Below are 18,601 nucleotides of genomic sequence, written 5' to 3'. Positions count from 1 at the left end.
GGGGCTCGGCTGCAAGCCAGGCACCGGCGGAAGCTGCTGGGCTGGGCGCTCAGGCTCACAGCACCTCCCCGACTCCGCGGGGCACGTGCTCTTCCCAACCAGCTTCAGCAAGAGTTTCTTGATGGTAGAGCCAGAGTCTTCTCCATCAGTGCTATTTCCTGTTGCGTTTAAATGAAGACAGTTCCAGAGTGTGGGGTGGAAGTAAATGCTAAGACTGACATCTGAGTGCATCTCACTATGAAGCCCAGGCTGTCCTTGAACTCGATCCTCCTGCTTCAGCCTCTCCAGAGTGCTGGATTTACAGATGTGTGCCGCCACATCCAGCTCCCGTTGGGATTTTTGAAAGAGCTCAGAGGCTGACTGCCATTCCCTCCCTGCGGGAGGCCTAGAGATGCATGTGTCAGCACCCTACCCATCGCTCTCTGGCCCCTGTCACCAGGGGCTTATTGCAGATCTAACAAAAACACTCAGTGTCCTATTAGGTTCCTTCAGAGAATGTCCCAGATAACCTTAAAGTAATCTAAATCACAAGTGAACGTCAATCCTTCCTGTCTACTCTGAGTCTCAAGAACATTAGAATAATTTTTAAATGCAGTCTTGCAAAAATATGGTCATTTCTTGCTGATTTTGTGCTTCTTTTCAATTTGTCAACTATGCTTTAATTTCTCTGTGCTTTATGTATGGCAGCAGATGATCAAGATAATAAAAGGTAAAATAAAGGAACTAGGCTAATTAATATTAAATTAATAAAGTTTTGAAAGATAAATAAGTTTATATAAACTGTCATTTGATTTTTCTGTAAGATAAACTCCACACTTTTCTGTCTCTTCTCTCGTCCTTTAACCTCTCAGTATTTTATTGCTAATAACTAATTTCTTGTGAAACTACCTTTACCCCTTTCATTTCCTAGAGTCATTAAAAGGAATGCATTTAACCTACACTTGAAATACTATAAAATGCTTCAAGTATCAGAAGTAATTTAATTTTAACACATGTATCAAATCAAATATTCAAAATCATGTGTGTGTTTATTTGTTATGTTCTATTCTTTCCTTATCTTGCAAGAAGAAAGATTCATTGAAGAAATTGGAAACTCTTTATGCATTTCATAGAAAGGCAAAAGAAGAAATTTCTATGTACTTTTGAAACATCTGACAATTTAACAGTGAAGTTTTGCAGCATGGCCAACAGTCTCAAGATGTATTGGCTTGAACAACGTTGTTAATTTTGTTCCTGATTGATCTGCTTAGTTTTTCTCCTCCTGGTCCAACTCTGCTGATTTTAGCTGAGCTCGCTCTTGGGTTCCTTATGAAAGGAGGCAGAATACACAACCCCAAAATATGCTGCTCTGCCATGAGAATTACTTTGAACTAAAGGCTTTAGAAAAAACAGCAGGCACTCTTCAAGGAGTCTTCAAGTATCCTCTACCATTCACTGAAGCAGAATTATATACCTGTTCTGGCTCGCTTCTTTTCCTGTGTGATTAAGCTTTAGCCAAAGAAGTGTACATGGAAACAATTGATTCCATCTCAGTAAGAAACTTGGAGTCCTTGCTTGGTTATACAATTATTTTTTCCTAGCTTTCTTGGTCCAAAATGACCCAAATAAGGGCAATTCCTTTTTTTAAGCCTGAGATACAGCAAACATAAATCAAAATTAAACCACCAAATAATGGCAAACTTTTTACATTAAAATTTTTATTTTACCTGAAAGAGGGTGTGGAGGGAGAGGGGGAACAAGAATTGAAATGTGTTATGTGCATGTACCAATTCCCTACAATGAATGTTATGGTTGCTAATTATGTGTAATGAGAGTTCAAAAAGAAATAAAAAAGGTTTTCCATGTGGAAATTGATTGTAATAGCTGAATAACTTAAACTCGGATGATTCATTCATGCTTCTTTTGTCCACAACCAAAGCACTTATATAAATTTGAAATAAACGAGGCCCACATAATATGTGATTATGTACAGAAGGTCCATAGATAATTAGTTGCCTTGACCTATCTATAACTTTATGAACTAAGACTTGACTCTATTTGCCAGCCTAGAAAACAACATTTTTCAATGCTCCCATTTTGTACCATTTTTAGAAATTATTACATAAACACAACATACTCAGAGTCTTCCGGTTTCTGCAACCTGGACATTCTGTCCAGAAAAGCACATGCATGCACAATCTGTAAAGACAAAATGGAGTGTAATTCAGTCATTTAATGGCATTAGCCTGAAGTGAACTAATAGCAGAGTAACATTTACACACATAGATTGGAATCTGACAGGTTGGTTTTGAAACTTGCTTCTCAATACAGTATATAAACTTTAGCAGTTTAATTCTTTTTCTGATTTATTTTACTGTCCTGTAAATGGGAATAAAGCTAGCATCTAAAGACAACTATTGAATTAATAAAGATGAGGTCAAGTAATACACATACACGCTTAACAGAGTCCACAGCACCTAGAAAATGCTGAAAAAATAACAGGTTTTTTTTTATTATTATTATTTATACAACTGAGTAAATAATGCTCTTGGGCCAAGAGACAGCCTTCCTAAGATGTCTTGTTGGCCAACTTGATGTCTACCTCTGTGGCTCTGTCATAAATTATTCCTTAGTGATTACAAATCAGACTAACTAGCTACAGAAATGTTGTTCTGTCTCCTTGTCGAATACATCAAATTGTTGTTGCAATAGGAACATGCAATAATAGTGGAAGAGGGCCTGTTACATAGTGCTGCGGTGGGGTGTCCCTTGAAAGCCTCATGTGTTTGAAAAGTGATAGGATGGTGGGAGCCCTATGTTCATCACCTCCTCCCTTCCCTTCCTGCTTCCTGGCTCCATGACATGCACAGCTTTCCTTCACAGCAGCTCTTTCCCCTACGCCAGTTCTACACTTGGGCCAGACAACTATGGACTTAGAATTTCTGAAGTCTAAGTCAAAATAAACCTCTTCTCCTTACATTGTGGATTTTTGGATATTTTTGTACCAGTAAAAAAGAAAATAAAACACATAAGGAGGTTCTGGTAAGCTTTCCTAATATCCTTACTATCACTGATGATGTTCGTTACTGTGATAGATCATCCTGTAGGTTAAGAGGCCTTCTTTCATTAAATACATTAATGAAATCATTTATTGTAAAATCTTTATGTAAGAGTCTGTATGGTATTTTACCCCGAAGATTATTTGGTAATATCTGATATAAAAGTGTAGAATTGAATTTCAATTCTCATTCGGGACCTTTCTCTTATATGTGGTATCATTCATGAAAATATCTATAAAATTATATGTTGATTACAGTGTTTTGCACTTCCCGCAAATTGGTGCTACTTTACATAGTATGGTGTGTGTGCATGTGTGTGCATGTACATATGTGTGTGTTAATATTCCTATTTTTGAAAGTATACTTAAGAATTGTTAGCTAAAAAAAGATTAGATTGTTTCCTGAACTTTTAATTACAAGATGCATTTTGTCAAGATAAATCAAATAATTCTTCAGTCTTCAGTTTCTTTAGTCACATTTCCTTATTACCATAATTATAAAAATGGACATAATTGGAATGAAATATACAATATATAACAAACTTAAGTGGCACAAACAGAATTTTTGACATTTTTTGTTACATCATTTCTTAATAAATCTCTTCTATCCCGTATCCCTCGTCTTGGTAAATTCCTCTTCTGTGTTTCTATATGCTCAGGAAATCTTAGGAACCATTCTAGAATCCATACTTTGCCTTTTGACATATGTCTTTGTCAAGTCTTGGAATAAAGCTTTCTAAATAGTTAAAATATATTCTGAGTCCAGCCACTTTGCTCTACCTTCTTAAAAAATTTCTTTAGTTCACAGGATAATTTCTTTCTTGAAGTACTGAAAAACAACCTGATTTTTCCTTTCTTCTTGGCTTTTTAATACAGTATCAAATTAATATTTGGAGTGACTTTTATTAAAAATAGTAAAGTAAATCATGCTATCCCATAGCCCAACATCTCCCTCTATCTCTCCATAATCCTTACAATTCAAATCTGAATTGTCTATCAGGCCCCTGCCGCCTGGTCTGTCCTCTGGCAGTGCCTGTGAACTCAGGTTGCATAGCGCTGCCCTGGTTCACAGGGTGTGGCCTCCCAACACACTGCTGCTGTCCTCAAGGAAGCCTTTGCAGTGCTGTGAGGACTCTTGACTCCAGATGTTCACAAAACTGGCATTGTCTCATTGTTTGGCCCTAAATCATAGGCTGACTTTAAAAAAGGAGAATCTGGCGAGTACAGCTTTCCGCGCGCGCAGCCTGCAGCCCTCGAGCGGCCGCCTTCGAGTCTCGCTCGGCCCAGCACGGTCAGAGTCTGCTCGTCCCCTGTGCCATTTCCGGATCCCTTAGCCTCACCACCTTCAGGACCTCGTCAGCAGAGGCCCCGCTAGGCTATCGATCTGGGCTGTCACAATTGATAATTGATCACCCCTGCGGGCACCAAAGGCTGCGTTCGCCCCGCACTGGGGTGGAAGGACCGGAACTGCGATTCTGCATCAAGAAAGCAGAATTCTCCCTTCGTTTATTAAAATCAGGAGCTGGCAGGAAGGAGTACCAAGGATCGGCGTGTTGTGGGGTCTCTGGGGCCTGTGTTCTGGGTGAGGCCGGGGGTCCGGGGCCCCGCCCCGCGCAGGTGCGGAGCCGGCGGGGCTCTGGCCTGCGACCGAGCGCCCCGGCCCGGCGACGCTTCTCGGATGCGGGGCTTCTTCGGCGAGACGAGAACGGGGGATGACCGAGGAGCAGTTTTTCTTCCCTTTTAATATTTCCTCATTAACCCAACGCACGGCGTGTGCCTGTGGACACGGCTCTCGGAAGTGTCCTCAGCGAGCCCCCGATGCCCGGGGAGGAACGGGGCGCGCGCCCTTCGCACTTTTCTCCTCGGCGCCCGGGAGCGTGGGTTTTTCCTCCCGAGCCGGGCCCACCCGTGGGCTGCGCAGCTCGGGGAAGCGCTGGGCCGGATCCGCGGGGTCAGACCCGCCCGGGGGTTGCCAACCGCAGGGGAAAGCCGAGGAGGGCAGGGGCTTTTGCTTTAATCCGTTTTACACTGTGAAAACCGCAGACCTGTCGCCCAGGCTGCCACTTTTCAATTGAGACGCAAATAGACGAAAAACAAAACAAAAAAAAAAGGAGAATCTTCCTAAGTGAAGCTACAGAATCTTATACCTTAAATATTTACTATGTAACATATTTCATTACTACTTTCTTACTACACTTACCTTAAACTTTTTATCCAGTTACTGGATCACTATTAAATTTCTGTCTCTGTGTAACAAAGTACAGAGACTTTATTGTCTGTGATTCTTCCTGTCAGTCAGTGAGTGGTACAGTCCTTGCTGAATGTATGAAAGTTTCCATAGAATTGTTGAATCACACTAATTGTTTATTTTTTTTCTTTTGTGGAAAAAATAGATTTCTGGGTTGGTATGCCACTTTCTAAATAGGTCACCATGTAAAAACTTCCAAATTCAAAGACATCTGTGGCATTTTTTAATATAATACGAAGAAAGGCATGAGCCTAGAATTCCCTTTACATACAAATAAAGTGCAAATATAAAAAAGCTTCACTTTTATATTTTCATTTACTCTTCAACAAGTGAACAATACTTCATCAATAATTACTAATAGCTATTTGATAAATATAATTTCCATATAGTATTTTGAGAAATCAAGAGACTACTGTATGTTTAAAAATTAGAACTACTCTACAATGCTTTCAGATTATTTTCCAACTATATGGGCACATTCTCTAAGTGAAGAAAGGTATAGAAAATCAGCATTTTTCAACATTAAGGTTTTAAAATTCTTGACTAATGGCATAATCTAATTATAAAATTATTACATTTTGATATTAACCTCATTTGTTTCAGGTGATACCATAAGGCTGCATATACATGGATCAACAAGCAGAAGCATATGAAAACAAATTTATCAGAATGGTTTGCAGCATCTTCTTAAGTGCAACAATTATGGAGAAAACAGTTAAAAAACTGTTAAACACTAATAAATGAAGAACAGAATTATGATGTAAATATTTGTGAATTAATATGCTTTAATATACCAAAGTATTTAATCCAAAATGTAAGCGTGTTTAATATTCAGGAAAGTGAAATCGTTCATTAGATGGTGTATTGTCACCTACATTGAAATTGGTTATTGTTATGAAAATCAGCTTGTTCAGCTATCAAGTATTTCTGAATTTCATTGCCTTGGTTGTAAAATAGAGGTATGCCTTACATTTTTATAGCTGTCCTCATGACTACCATTATTTTTGTTTCTGTGACCTCTCCCTCTGGATTGATTGTTTGGCCTTCCTATAATGAATTGTTCTTTTTACACTTCCAATTGTACTCCAACTATTTGTGCTGTTCATTTGAATTTTCAATTCTTCTGTTGTCTGCAGTCCTTGCATAGATTTCCACTCCAGTTTCATCACAGTTTGTGTTCTCCATGTTGCATAAGAGACAAAATAGGATATTAAAGCTGACATGGTCATTTATCACCGATTTGACTAGACTTTGGACTATTTAATGTAGACAAAAACGTAAAAAAAGCCCAGAGACCGACACATTACTGTTTTTTAATATAATGATAATTGCATTACATCAAGATTTCATACATGGCAAAATATGGATAATGATCAAAAGTTTCCAAATGTATATACTTGCTACATGTTAAGGTCAAAATATAAGTTAAGGATTTGGTTTTTTTCTTTTTTTTTTTTGTTTTGATTTTACATTAAATGTTTTTTTAAAGGCTGTAACACGAAAAAAGGAGAACACAACACAGATTACATTATGATGACCAAGAGTGTTCTACATGACAGAAATCAAAACCAAACAAATGTATACAGTAAATATACCAGTGCTGAACACAGTACTTGAAATTTAACCCAAGCTGCGTATGCATAAAATGATCTGACTACAGGATTATGCAAATTAATTTTTTTAGAACACCAGAATGTCATCCATTCGGACTATAAAGTGACTTAGTCCCCTAAAGAGGATTTTGAGACAATTTCTGTATGACGTGAAAAGAACTGACATAACACTTCAATACTACAAAAATAATTGAAAATGTATTTGTAATGCAGTTCTCTATAAAATGTACAGTTAATCTTATTACTTAAAAAACTGAAAAGCAAAAGACCACCCTGAATAATGATGAAAGCCTCAACAAAGAAAAATGCTCATCATTTGGATATCATTGGCAGAAAACTGATAAGATTTTGTTGAGGGGAACAAGGAAGGTATCTAATGAAGTCATTCATGTAAAATTTGTTCAAAAATGTTCATAAAGTTGTAAATTTCTGCTTGTAACATCTTAAACACACTTTCTACTATTTAACTGGAGGACAAAAGAATATCTTGAAGAAAGTGTTTCTCAAAATGAGGTTCAAAAGTCCAAAAGAGTTCTAATGTGGGCTCAATAATAAACATGGTAAACAAACACCCTGGGTGATTATTCTACACTCTGAAATGCCCTATGGAAAAGAGCAACACTTAAAAGCAAGATCCTAAACATATATCTGACATGTTAGAATTCTCTATAAGTTTATGTTGTGAATAAATTCTGCTTTTTGTTTTAAAACAAGTTCCAGGCATTAAGAGAAACATACACACCTTGGAAATGAAGAGGAGAATGTCTATAAACATTTTCCTTTGATGTTTTCATTAGTTTCAAACTAAATTATATGAAGAAAAGACAATACATGAGTACAAGCTTTGGGGCATCTAAAAATGGTTAAAAAATAATTTCTTAGGGCCTGGGATTTAGCTCAGTGGTTTCACCACCTGCTGCAGAAGCGCAAGGACCTGAGTTCGATCCCCGGTACCAAAAAAAAACCACGATAATTTCTTAAATGTTTATAAATTTTAAATCATTCTGAATTTAAAACTAGATCATTAAGTAAAATTAGGATGCTATATATCATCTTTCTGTTTTAGTATCATTTTTATGCCAAGGATGGGAAAGGTAACCATCATCATCTAAATGTAAATAAGTTATAATGGTACAATCTGAGTTTAATTTAATTTTAATGATCTAGTTTTAAATTTAGAACAATTTAAAATTTATAAACTTTTTTTTTTTTTTTGGTACCAGGGATTGAACTCGGGTCCTTGCAATTGCGCAGCAGGCAGCAAAACCACTGAGCTAAATCCCCAGCCCTATAAACATTTAATAAATTATCTTTTAATCTTTTTCAGATGCCTCATTTCATGAGAACTATTACCTTTCCAAAGCTTGTGGTCATATATTGTATTTTCTTCATATAAAAAAGATACAAGTATATGTTTTTTATTCACAATTGTTGGTATTTTTTGGATTTTCCTAAAGATTACATAAATCGGCACCAAAAGGTGGTCAGTTTCAAAAGTGTAGTTGGAGAGAAACTAGCATAGGTAAGATATTTTACTGAAAAGACAAATTGTTTTCTTGTATCATAAGTAAAAAGAAAAAATATTAGGCATTATGTCCCACTCAACAAATGGAATGTACATACAAGTGTGGTTAAAAGCGATTGCCTCATTGTTATTTAAATCAGTTCATAAAAATCTAACCTATGAACAAAAAGTTCGATATTCTCTACTACAGACTATAAGAATCAAGTAGTACATCTAAATATAGCTTCAAAACAATAAATTAAAATTACCTTCCTGACATCTCTGAAATGGTTAATTCTATCTAGGCTGGTAACAAGTTTTTCCAAGCATTAAATGGGAACATAAGGAAAATGCATAGTTGAAAAATGGGGATCAGACCCCTTCTTCATACATCATAAGATGATTGATGTACTCAAAACCTGCAAATTCATATCCATCAAGCTCCCTCATGACATCATTATCATCTGGGGTCAGCTGGACAGGTTCATTAGTAAATTCAGGATCAAAGTTGTCCAAACCGAATCGCTCAGAGATATTTGAGGGGTTTTGTTTTGGTTTTCTCTCCAGAAAGAAGAAACATTTATTTATATTTTCAGTGGCCTAAAAGAGGTTTTAAACTGTCACAGTTAAAATTTTATGCTTCCAAAAATATCATATAATCAATGCAGTTAACTTAAAGCTTCAGGTATTAATTAACTTCATTTAGACTTCTTAAAAAACCAACACAAACATACTTTCTAGAGTGCAAAATGCTTATTAAATACTTTGGTAACACAAAAGCAATTGGTTTTGAAGCACAGCAATCCTTTTCTGAATTGCCACCACACAAAGATACCCATTGCCGGCACCAGAACTGCCAGCTCTGGGCAATTGCAACACTGAGATTTTTGTGTTCAGTCTCTTCACCTCTTAGGATGACTCATTATTTGTAGAAGCTCATGGTGGGACTCTGATACATGCACATATATGCATCGCAAAGATGTTGGCGAGCACAGCCTGGGATTCTCCTGGAGTCCAAGGAGTGTAGGCCCTTGGGAGACATCTTCAGGTACTTGCCCACTTCTGGGCAGGGCGTCACCTGGGGAATGTTGAAGCCATTCTGACCACCATCCCAGTCGGCCATACAGTCAAAGAAGAGCCAGGCAGAATCGTCCTTCCCATACTTCACAAATGCAATGTAATGGCTCATTTCTATGTAGAGAACAGCAAACAACTCCATCTTCTGGCAGGGGATGCAGCCATGTCTCCGGTCCCAGTCAGGCAAATCTTTGGGGAGTGACACTGGGTTATATTTATGATTCAACCTCTTGGGATGAAGGTGGACTTGAGTGTTGCAGGTTTTACAAAACTGCTCGATCTTTCCAGCTGAGATGTCTGCATCATCATACTGCTCTCTATGCTCATACATGGCGAGCCCTCCACAGATCCGGCACTGCCTGGGAGTATCTTCAAGTAAATCTGTTATATTTAATTCCAAAGAAGGAAAAATTTTTTAAAATAATTTAAAGTCTTTTCCAAATCGAGGCATCTGAATAATCAGACACGATGGTACCTCTGCAAATTTCAGGTTACTGTAGATAAACGACCGTTCTAATAACTGTTGAATTGTAAGAACTCCAATTTTCTTGTTTTTTTCAATAAAAATTTGATGGAAGTAACAATCTTGTACTTTTTGACCTGCTGATCTTATTTTTAACAATGGTTCTACCCTTAAAATGTGGTGAAACAGGATATTTAAGAATTCTTCAGGATCTTTTTCTTCACAGGTAAATCCTGATCCAGGTTCAACTTTTTCAAGTATTTTCCTCAGTTTCATAATTTTTGTGGCACATACATATCCATATATTCTCAGAGGATTAACAATTTCTGTCCTTAGTAGTTCTTGTGTTTCACTGTAATACTCTACATCATTCTTGCCTTTGGGTCTAAGTAATACAGTGTCCAGAACAGAACTAAAAGCAAATAAGCAAAATAAGGCTGAATCTAAGTAACAAGAATTGTAATGACCCTGGATCCCTTTCTTCTTTCCAATCATTATCTCCAAACCTTCTTCTTCCGTTTTTGGTGGGATGTTTTCTTCTACCACTTCACTTAAATAGCCTCCAAATTCTAAGGATCTGCAACACTCAATCTGATTGGAGACAGGCTGCAGGAACGCAAACCTAGAGTCTGGCTTGCAGCTCTTCAGTTTCACGAACAGCGCCATCTTTGGGGCACATGTGAAATATCGAGTGCCCCTGAAGGTTCCATCTGTGCCGCCTGCAAATTCATCCTCCAGTTCCAGTCCAGCTAGAACTTCAGTGAGCCCCGGTGGCTGACCAATCCAGCGGATGACCCCATAAAAAGGAGGATTCTCCTTCACTTCAGCCAGTGAGCCCACTTCCAGGCCATGTGACCCATTTAAGGTATAAAATAATTCAGATCTATTTCTATTTCCAGGGTCAGAGGTAGATTCTGTAGCCTTTGGTTTATTATGGCTGGATGAACCTTTGTCCCCAACACCTCGTGACATAAAGGCAAGTTTGGGAGGCCTCCTTTCCTGTGTCATGCTATCTGGGATGATATCATTGATGTGCAAGAGAATTGTACTTTCAACACTTGGAAAACTACAAAGCTGTACTCCATCGAACTTTCCATCCCAGTTGCCAATAGGGTTATCCATGTCCACACCAACAAAATATCCTAAGCTCTCTTTTCCTGGCAAAACATCACAGAATATAACTGTTCCAGATTCTATAGTTTTTCCAACCTTCAAAGAAACTCTGGAGTTTATTTCCAAAGGGGGGAGTTTGAACCTGCTACCTGAGATATTTGGTTTAAATGGAGGCACCACCTGCTTTTGTTCCATCATGTCCCAGTCCACATTTTGGAAGAATGGATGCTCCTGAATATCACCAAAGCCCCTGTGAGGATGACAACCCAGTCGATCTTTTGGGTATTTGTTTAGAAAATCCTTTTTCACTGCTTTCACTGCATACATACAATTTGATTCTTTCTCTTGGACTAACAGTACTTTCCCATAACTTCCCCTGCCAATCACTTGGAGCAAATCAATGTCCTCAACACCTAAGCCAGATGAAGCTTTGCCACTTTCCCCGGTGTTCCCCGCCTCATTCTCTTCATCAACTTGTTCTAAAGCCTCACGAGTTGAAAGGTTATGTGGGATTGCTGTGTGTGCAGGGTCTGAAGCCATGGGTGATGGCTTGACTGGCATCGTGGGCTCTGATGGTAAAGAACACTGCCCACATTCAATTGAGATATGTTTGCGGCACTTCTTGTGAACTGCAAGTTTACAGTCAGTGCACTTATACATCTGGTGGCCAAGTCCCCCTACACAGTCTGTGCAGACAGCACAGTGAGCTCTCCTGCTGAAGTGTTTGGCCTGAAAAGTGTGGCCATTCACATAATACAGCTTTCTCCAGCAGCCTGCAGCTCTGTGGCGGATGGATTTCTCTTCTCCTGGACAAGGCACTTTAGGATGTTCTGGTATACAAGGCGATGAATGAATTAAAAGCTCAGAATCTTTCTTTAGCTTAGAAACCCTAACGGCCTCTTCTAACTCCAACTGAGGTGACACAGTGTCTGGGTCTCCTCCCTCCTCTACCCAGTGTGTGGTGAAAAGATGTTTATTGTCCAAACACCACACATCTCCATCTTTATCACACAGGCCCTCAAAGGGGATGGAATTCTCAAGTGATCTTGTCATGATGTCCCTTCCCAAAATCAGGTCTGATCGGGTAGAGGTGTGGGTGGTGGAGGTGCCTAGGAAGAAGGGCCCATAGATGGGTTGGCTGTCCAGGGAAACAGGCAGGCAGAGCTCAGAGAACGAGAGTGGCCTGACTGTCTGCAGGGACCACACTGGCCGGAATCCTGCAAGGCTCTCTATGAAGTTGTTTCCAATAGTGCCGGCCAGGCCTGGACGGATGGACACCAGGCTTCTCAGTGTCTCTCGGAGGATGGTGGCTGTGACTTCGGTCTCCCTCCCTGGACTTTGACTCTCTAGGTTTCCTGTGCCTGGCTCTGGGGAGGCCTTCCCAGAGCTACTGGGTGTTTTTGGGCCTGGTGATACTTGCCCCATGCTCTTCCCAGTTTCTGTGCCATTGGTATTTCTGCTTAGGGAGACTTCACCGGGGTACCTTGATTTTGGTAGGTCACTGGTGGTCACTTCCGGGGAGACCATCCCTGGGGTGTCTGTGACAGTCGTGCGGCTGCTGCAGCATGGCCTGTGGCATCTGGATGGAGTCAGCCATCTTCTTAATCTTTCACAGATACTTTCTCTACCTGGGGCCTTGAGGCTGCGGCCTCTCAAAGTGGAGAAGCAGCTCAGCATGTTCGCTGTTGACCGGCTCTGGCCAAGTGAGCTTGGGAGATGGCAGTTACAAGATTGTGACACCCGTTAGCAAGGGTTCCAAGTTCTGTTTGGAGATGTTGCCAAGGAAGTGACCTCATGTCTTGGGGTTCCATAACCTGAGTCTCCATGTAATAGAAAAGCCTATAGCCCTGTAGGAATAGAGACCCCTAGGCAGGGAGAGATGAGCCCCTCCCCAAAGGACTTCAGATAGCTGGCGGAACAGGCTTAACTACCCATAAAAAGCTGACAGTCTGCTGAGGATACACCTCCTCTTCATGCTGTACCCTGCAAAGCTTGGTCTGCTAAGATCAAAAGGAAAAAGAACCTTGGCCCTAAGATGTAAAAGGCCCCTGAAAAAACCCTTCCTTGTTGTCCCTAGTAATGAGCTAAGTTAATCATTAACCAATCAAGTAGGGGCGCCCTCAGCCCAGAGGCAGGATAGGCCCCCAACTACTACAAAACCAGCATCTTGAGCCCCCCTGCAATGGTGGCTCTGTTTCAGGCACCCCTGCCTGTCTCTCTGTGAGAAGGCAGCCGTACTCTTGCATGCTTGCTCAATAAAAGTACAACTTTGCTTCTATGCTTTCAGTCTCTATCTGGTTCTTCCACAACCTTCTGTGTCATTGGGAGAGTCAGGCCCGGGACTGTGGGGACTCTCCCCCGTCTCCACCCGTGACAGCCACTTTTTCTTCATGCTAAATAAATCAGTGGCCACTTATTTTGTTATTTTTATCTAAGTATCTATGAATTTTTTTTCTATTTCTCATCTATCTGTTAGTTTTTCACTTTTGCATTACTGGGGCTTATACTCTGCATCTCCTCAGTGAACTATATCCTCAGACATTTTACTCCAGATACCCACTAAGGGTCTCAGTAACTCACCAAATTGGTCGGGCTGGACTCCACCATGTGACCTTACCTCAGCTGTCCAGCGTGCTGGGACTGCAGTCACACACCATCCTGCCTCATTCAGTGTGCAACTACAGTGGTCTGGGGTGCCTTTATTGCAGAGATTTTCTTCACTTTTCCAATGGGCTTCCATTTTCATCAAGGAGCTTGAGAGAGGCCCTCTCTCCGATGCTCACTTCTGCTCTGTCTTCTGGAGCTCAGAACAGTGTCCTTTATGACCCCCTGCACCTCTGTGCTGTGGATCCCAATACTGTCTCAGAGCAGCCACCGGGGTGGGGGAGAGTGGTGCTGCTGGCACCCACACAGCTCACCTCCTCCGCACTCGAGGAGCACCTCGAGTTTTTTTGCTGTTTTGCACTGTGAAGTGCACCTGAGGATTTTATGTGGCTATGGTGTCCCTGGGCCTGCTCTAGAAAGTTGTATAACAAATTTCTTCTACGTGAGGGTCAACCTGATACCAGCAACATTGAGCTATTGAAATCTTGATTTCAGGATCTGCAAAGAGGTGAACCTGAAGAAGATAGCTTGTACAGGACAGTCCCCTTCGGAGCACTGCTTGTTTGCCCTTCATGACTGTGCAGCCAGCTGGGAGCAGCAGTGTTTATCAGGAAGAGAGTATCAGGTCACATGTTGCCAGGAAATTGTTGGGTTTTTTTAAGTTCTTTTATTGGTACATTTTAGGTATACATTCATTTACATTTATTGTTGGGTGTTTGTACCTGTACATCATATCTATCTTGGTTCTTTCCCCCCTTACCTGTGCACCCTTCACCCCCTCCACCCTTCCCTATTAACATAAATTTCATTTCCATTTTTTTTTCTTTTCTCATAGTTTTCCTTTCCCTCTTTTCCTTTCCCCTTCCCCTCCCTTCAATCTTTCATCTTTGGACCTTTTTTCCTATTTCAAATTATCAATTATTCATTTTAATCATTTTAACCCTTGTTTACACTATCAGTTTCTCACACTAGTGAAACTATTTGGTATTTACACGTGTGTCCTATTTATTTCACTTAAGAGTATGGCCTCAATATGCATTCATTTAGCTATAAATGACTAGTTTTTCATTCTTTATGGCAGAGTAGTGCTCCATTTTATTAAAAAAACACACATTTTCTTTATCCAGTTTCCAGTTGATCAGCACTTGGGCTGCTTCCAAGCTTTAGCTATTACAAACTGTGCCACTATGAACATGGGTGCACATGTATCACTGTGGTATGATTCTTTTAATTCTTTTGGGAAGATACCCAGCAGGGGAATAGCTCGGTCAAATGGGACCTCTAGTCCTATTTCTTTGAGGTATCTCCATACTGACTTCCACAGTGGTTGCACCAGTCTGCACTCCCACCAGCAATGGAGAAGGGTTCCTTTCTCCCCACAACCCCACCACCTTTTGTTATTTGTTGATTTCTTGATAGCAGCCATTCTTTCTGGAGTGAGGTGGAATCTCAGTGTTGTTTTCATCTGCATCTCTCGAATGACGAGTGATGTTGAAGATTTTTTCATATATTTGTTTGCTGCTTTTACTTCCTTGTCTGAGAAATGTCTGTTCATTTCAGATGCCCATTTTTGAATTGGGTCTTTGAATTTGGGGGGTCTGATTTTTTTCAATTCTTTATATATTCTAGATAGTAGTCCTTTGTCTGAGGTACAGCTGCTAAAATTTTTTTCCCATATTGTAGGTTGTCTGTTAGCTCTGTTGGTGGTTTCTCTTACAGTGCAGAAGCTTTTTAATAAGATGAGATCCCAGTTGTTGATTCTTTCTGCTACTTCCTGTGCTGCTGAGGTTTTGTTCATGAAGTCTTTTCCTATGCCTATGTCTTCAAGAGTTCTATTTAACTTATCTTCCAGCAAGTTTAGTGTTTCTGTCTTAATATTTAGATCTTTAATCCACTTCGATCTTAGTTTAGTGCATGGTGATAGGTATGGGTCTAGTTTCAATCTTTGAGTTGCCAACAAATTGTTAACTGCTTCCAGATGTGGTGGAGGATGCTTGTAATCCCAGCACCAGGAGACTGAGTGAATGCATTTGAAGTCAGCCTCAGCTACATACTGTGTTCAAGGCCAGCCCAAACTACATAGCAAGATCCTGTGCCTGGGGCGGGTGTGGCTTCCGCACCTCCATCACAGGGGCTCTCCGATGTCCAAGAGGAGGCAGCACAGCTTGTTGTCTTCCCCTCACTTCCAGATCCTGATGTCTTCACAGAAATCAGCATCCTGGTTCAATTATCACTGCATAATGAACCATCTCAGAATATAAAGACTTCAAATATCTTCAATATTAGGGACCATGAGTCTGGTTGCATTGTTGCTTCTTCAGCTGACCCTGCCTGCATCATTCTTGGAGCAACACTCCGTTAATGGACATTCTCAGTAGTATGCCTTGAAAGAACATCTACAAGACTGATGGATACCATCGCTGCTGTGCATGATGAGAGACACAAATCTTTCTTGCTGAGATCAGAAATATGGCAAAGATTTCTCTTCTCACAATTTTTCTTCAATATCACAGTAGAAGTTGTAGCTGTGCCTCAGAGCCGAGCCCAGTGTCTGCTGGACGCCGAGGCCTGAGAACCTGTGTGGGGTGGCAGGAGTGCCATGGACTCCCACTGCAGCCAGTGTGTTCATCGGTCGGCCAGTACCTTCCGGTGAATGGCTGGCATTCGTTGGCCCCTCTCAGCCATGACTCCAGTCCCTGAAGGTCAAGAACAAAAAGCTGGAGGAGGGTGTAGAGCCCAGTGGCCCTGGTGGCAGTAAAGAAGTCACTGAGACAGAGGGTGCTGGATGAGCTCAAGTGCTACTACCATGGCTTCCAACTGCTGTGGGAAAGTTAAGGTTTGGTAACTTGATAATTACAGTAGTACATTGGTTCATGGACTTAATTCTTTCCACAATTTTGGTTACAAACCAAATTGGCCATAAACCAAATCAAATTCAGGGCTTAGGTTCAATGTTGACCTTAAGTTTACATCTCTATACATAATTACTTTCTTCTATGTGGTGCTTTCAGTCAAGTTGGAGGAGATAGCATTTATCCCTTAGAAAAATCTAGAAAAGTTTACTGTTCAATAGGGACTTATCCAGGATATTTTCCTTAAAAGGTTTAACTCCTTGAATATGGAGGGGCTTTTATTTTATTATTATTTTTTGGTACCGGGTATCAAACTCGGGTCCTTGTGCTTGCACAGCAGGCGGCAAAACCTCTGAGCTAAATCACTGGCTGGAGGGGCTTTTATTAATTTGAAAAACATGTTTAAATATCCTTCTAGAAACTATTTCTTTAAAAATTATACTATTAGGGCTGGGGATTTAGCTCAGTGGTTCCAGTGCCTGCTTCACAAGCAAAAGGTCCAGAGTTTGATCCCCAGTCACAAAAAAAAAAAAGCCTCAAAAAAAAATTTATACTATGATTGGGTTGTTGTAGTACACATCTGTAATTCCAGCACTCAGAAAGCTAAAGCAAATGGGTCATGAGTTTGAGGCCAGCCTGGGAAACAGTGAATTGCAGGCTGTCCTGGAATACACAGTGAGAGCCTTCTCACAAAACTAAAAAGAGAAACAATTACATCCCAGGACTTCATTAGCCTGGTCTTCCTACAATTGAGCAATACACCATATTAACAGAAGCAAGGACATTTGAATAGATGCAGAAAAATCATTTGACAAATTCCAACACTCATTCATGATAAAAAAAAAAAAACCCTGTAGAAAACTGGAATAGATGATCTTTATCTCAATCTAATAAAAGCCATCTATGAAAAAATCAACAGCCAATATTATACTAAATGGTCAAAAACTGTCTTCACTCCAAAATCAAGAACAAGACAAGCATGTCCACTATCACCACTTCTAATCAACACAGTTCTGGAAACATTAGCCAGAGCAATTAGACAAAAGAAAGAAATAAAAGTAATAAAGATAGGAAAGGAGAAGGTAAATTATCACTATTTGTGGATGACTGAATATTCTACATTGAAGGCCTCCAAAATTCCACCAAAAGACTTCTAGATTTAATAATCAAATTCAATAGCATGGTGAGATACAGAGTCAACACTCAAAACTCAATAGCACTCCTTTACAAAAATAAACTCACTGAGAGAGAAATTAGGGGAATCACAATAGCATCAAAATGATAAGGTACACCATCCCTCACACACACACCACTAACATTTACAAATACGATTATGAAGTTTAAATAAACTTAGGAGGTTGTAGGTCGCAGTAATTTTTACCCCTCCCATAGACTGTTTAAAATTACATCTTGCCTCAGTTGTTGCTGTCTCTTTCTTAAATGTTCATTCATCAAGGAGCATCCTACCTCTGGGTAGAAGTTACACTATTACTTCCCAGTTTTGCTACTAGGATAGTTCTCTCTTTCCAGCTTTATTTAGGGAAAACTTGGTGAAGAAACTAGTTCTGCTTTCCACATAAAGAAAACTTTCCAACTCTTTTAACTCCTGACCCCTTCAAATTAAAGCCATTAGTTATTTTAGGAAATTTTTCATGGGCTCAGGTAGCAGCTGCCCTTTAACATTTGTGGAATTAGTGTGTATATAAGCCATTCTTCCTGTAATCAAACAGTCTTCACGGCACCTTTCAACCTTGATTCAGCAAGGACTTAACAGCACATGGGGATCGATTTACATTGTGTGACATATGGGCTGTAAATCAGTTGCCACATTTTCTGACCTTTGCAGCTTGATAAACTCTGAAGACTAGAAAAAGAAAAATTAGAAGGTTTTATAATAAAATTTTGTACAATATCTTCAGAATTTCTTGTTGTGAAAATTGTGTTAATGGCTTTAATGACATGTTGGAATTTTCCTAGGGTGATGAATCTCTAAATTTGCATTATAACAAATGAATTTATAAAATACATTAAAAATATTTTTATTGGAGAAAATGCATGGAGTTGTTGCTATGCTCCATTTTGTAATAATA

General features: G+C 39.9%; 1 pseudogene across 1 annotated transcript; it reads right to left on the bottom strand.

Moving 5' to 3' along the window:
• Positions 1 to 5,192: 5,192 nt before the first annotated feature.
• On the bottom strand, positions 5,193 to 13,399 carry LOC147825592 (ubiquitin carboxyl-terminal hydrolase CYLD pseudogene; annotated as a pseudogene). Its single transcript, XR_015440329.1, has one exon. The product of XR_015440329.1 is annotated as a ubiquitin carboxyl-terminal hydrolase CYLD pseudogene (transcript).
• Positions 13,400 to 18,601: the final 5,202 nt, after the last annotated feature.

Source organism: Heterocephalus glaber, unplaced genomic scaffold, assembly GCF_053883595.1.
Source record: "Heterocephalus glaber isolate CG9 unplaced genomic scaffold, H.glaber_assembly_v1.0 deba00001497, whole genome shotgun sequence".
Classification (NCBI taxonomy): domain Eukaryota; kingdom Metazoa; phylum Chordata; class Mammalia; order Rodentia; family Bathyergidae; genus Heterocephalus; species Heterocephalus glaber.
The sequence above is the reverse complement of the archived record's forward strand: the minus strand, read 5'-3'. Positions and strand labels throughout refer to the sequence as shown.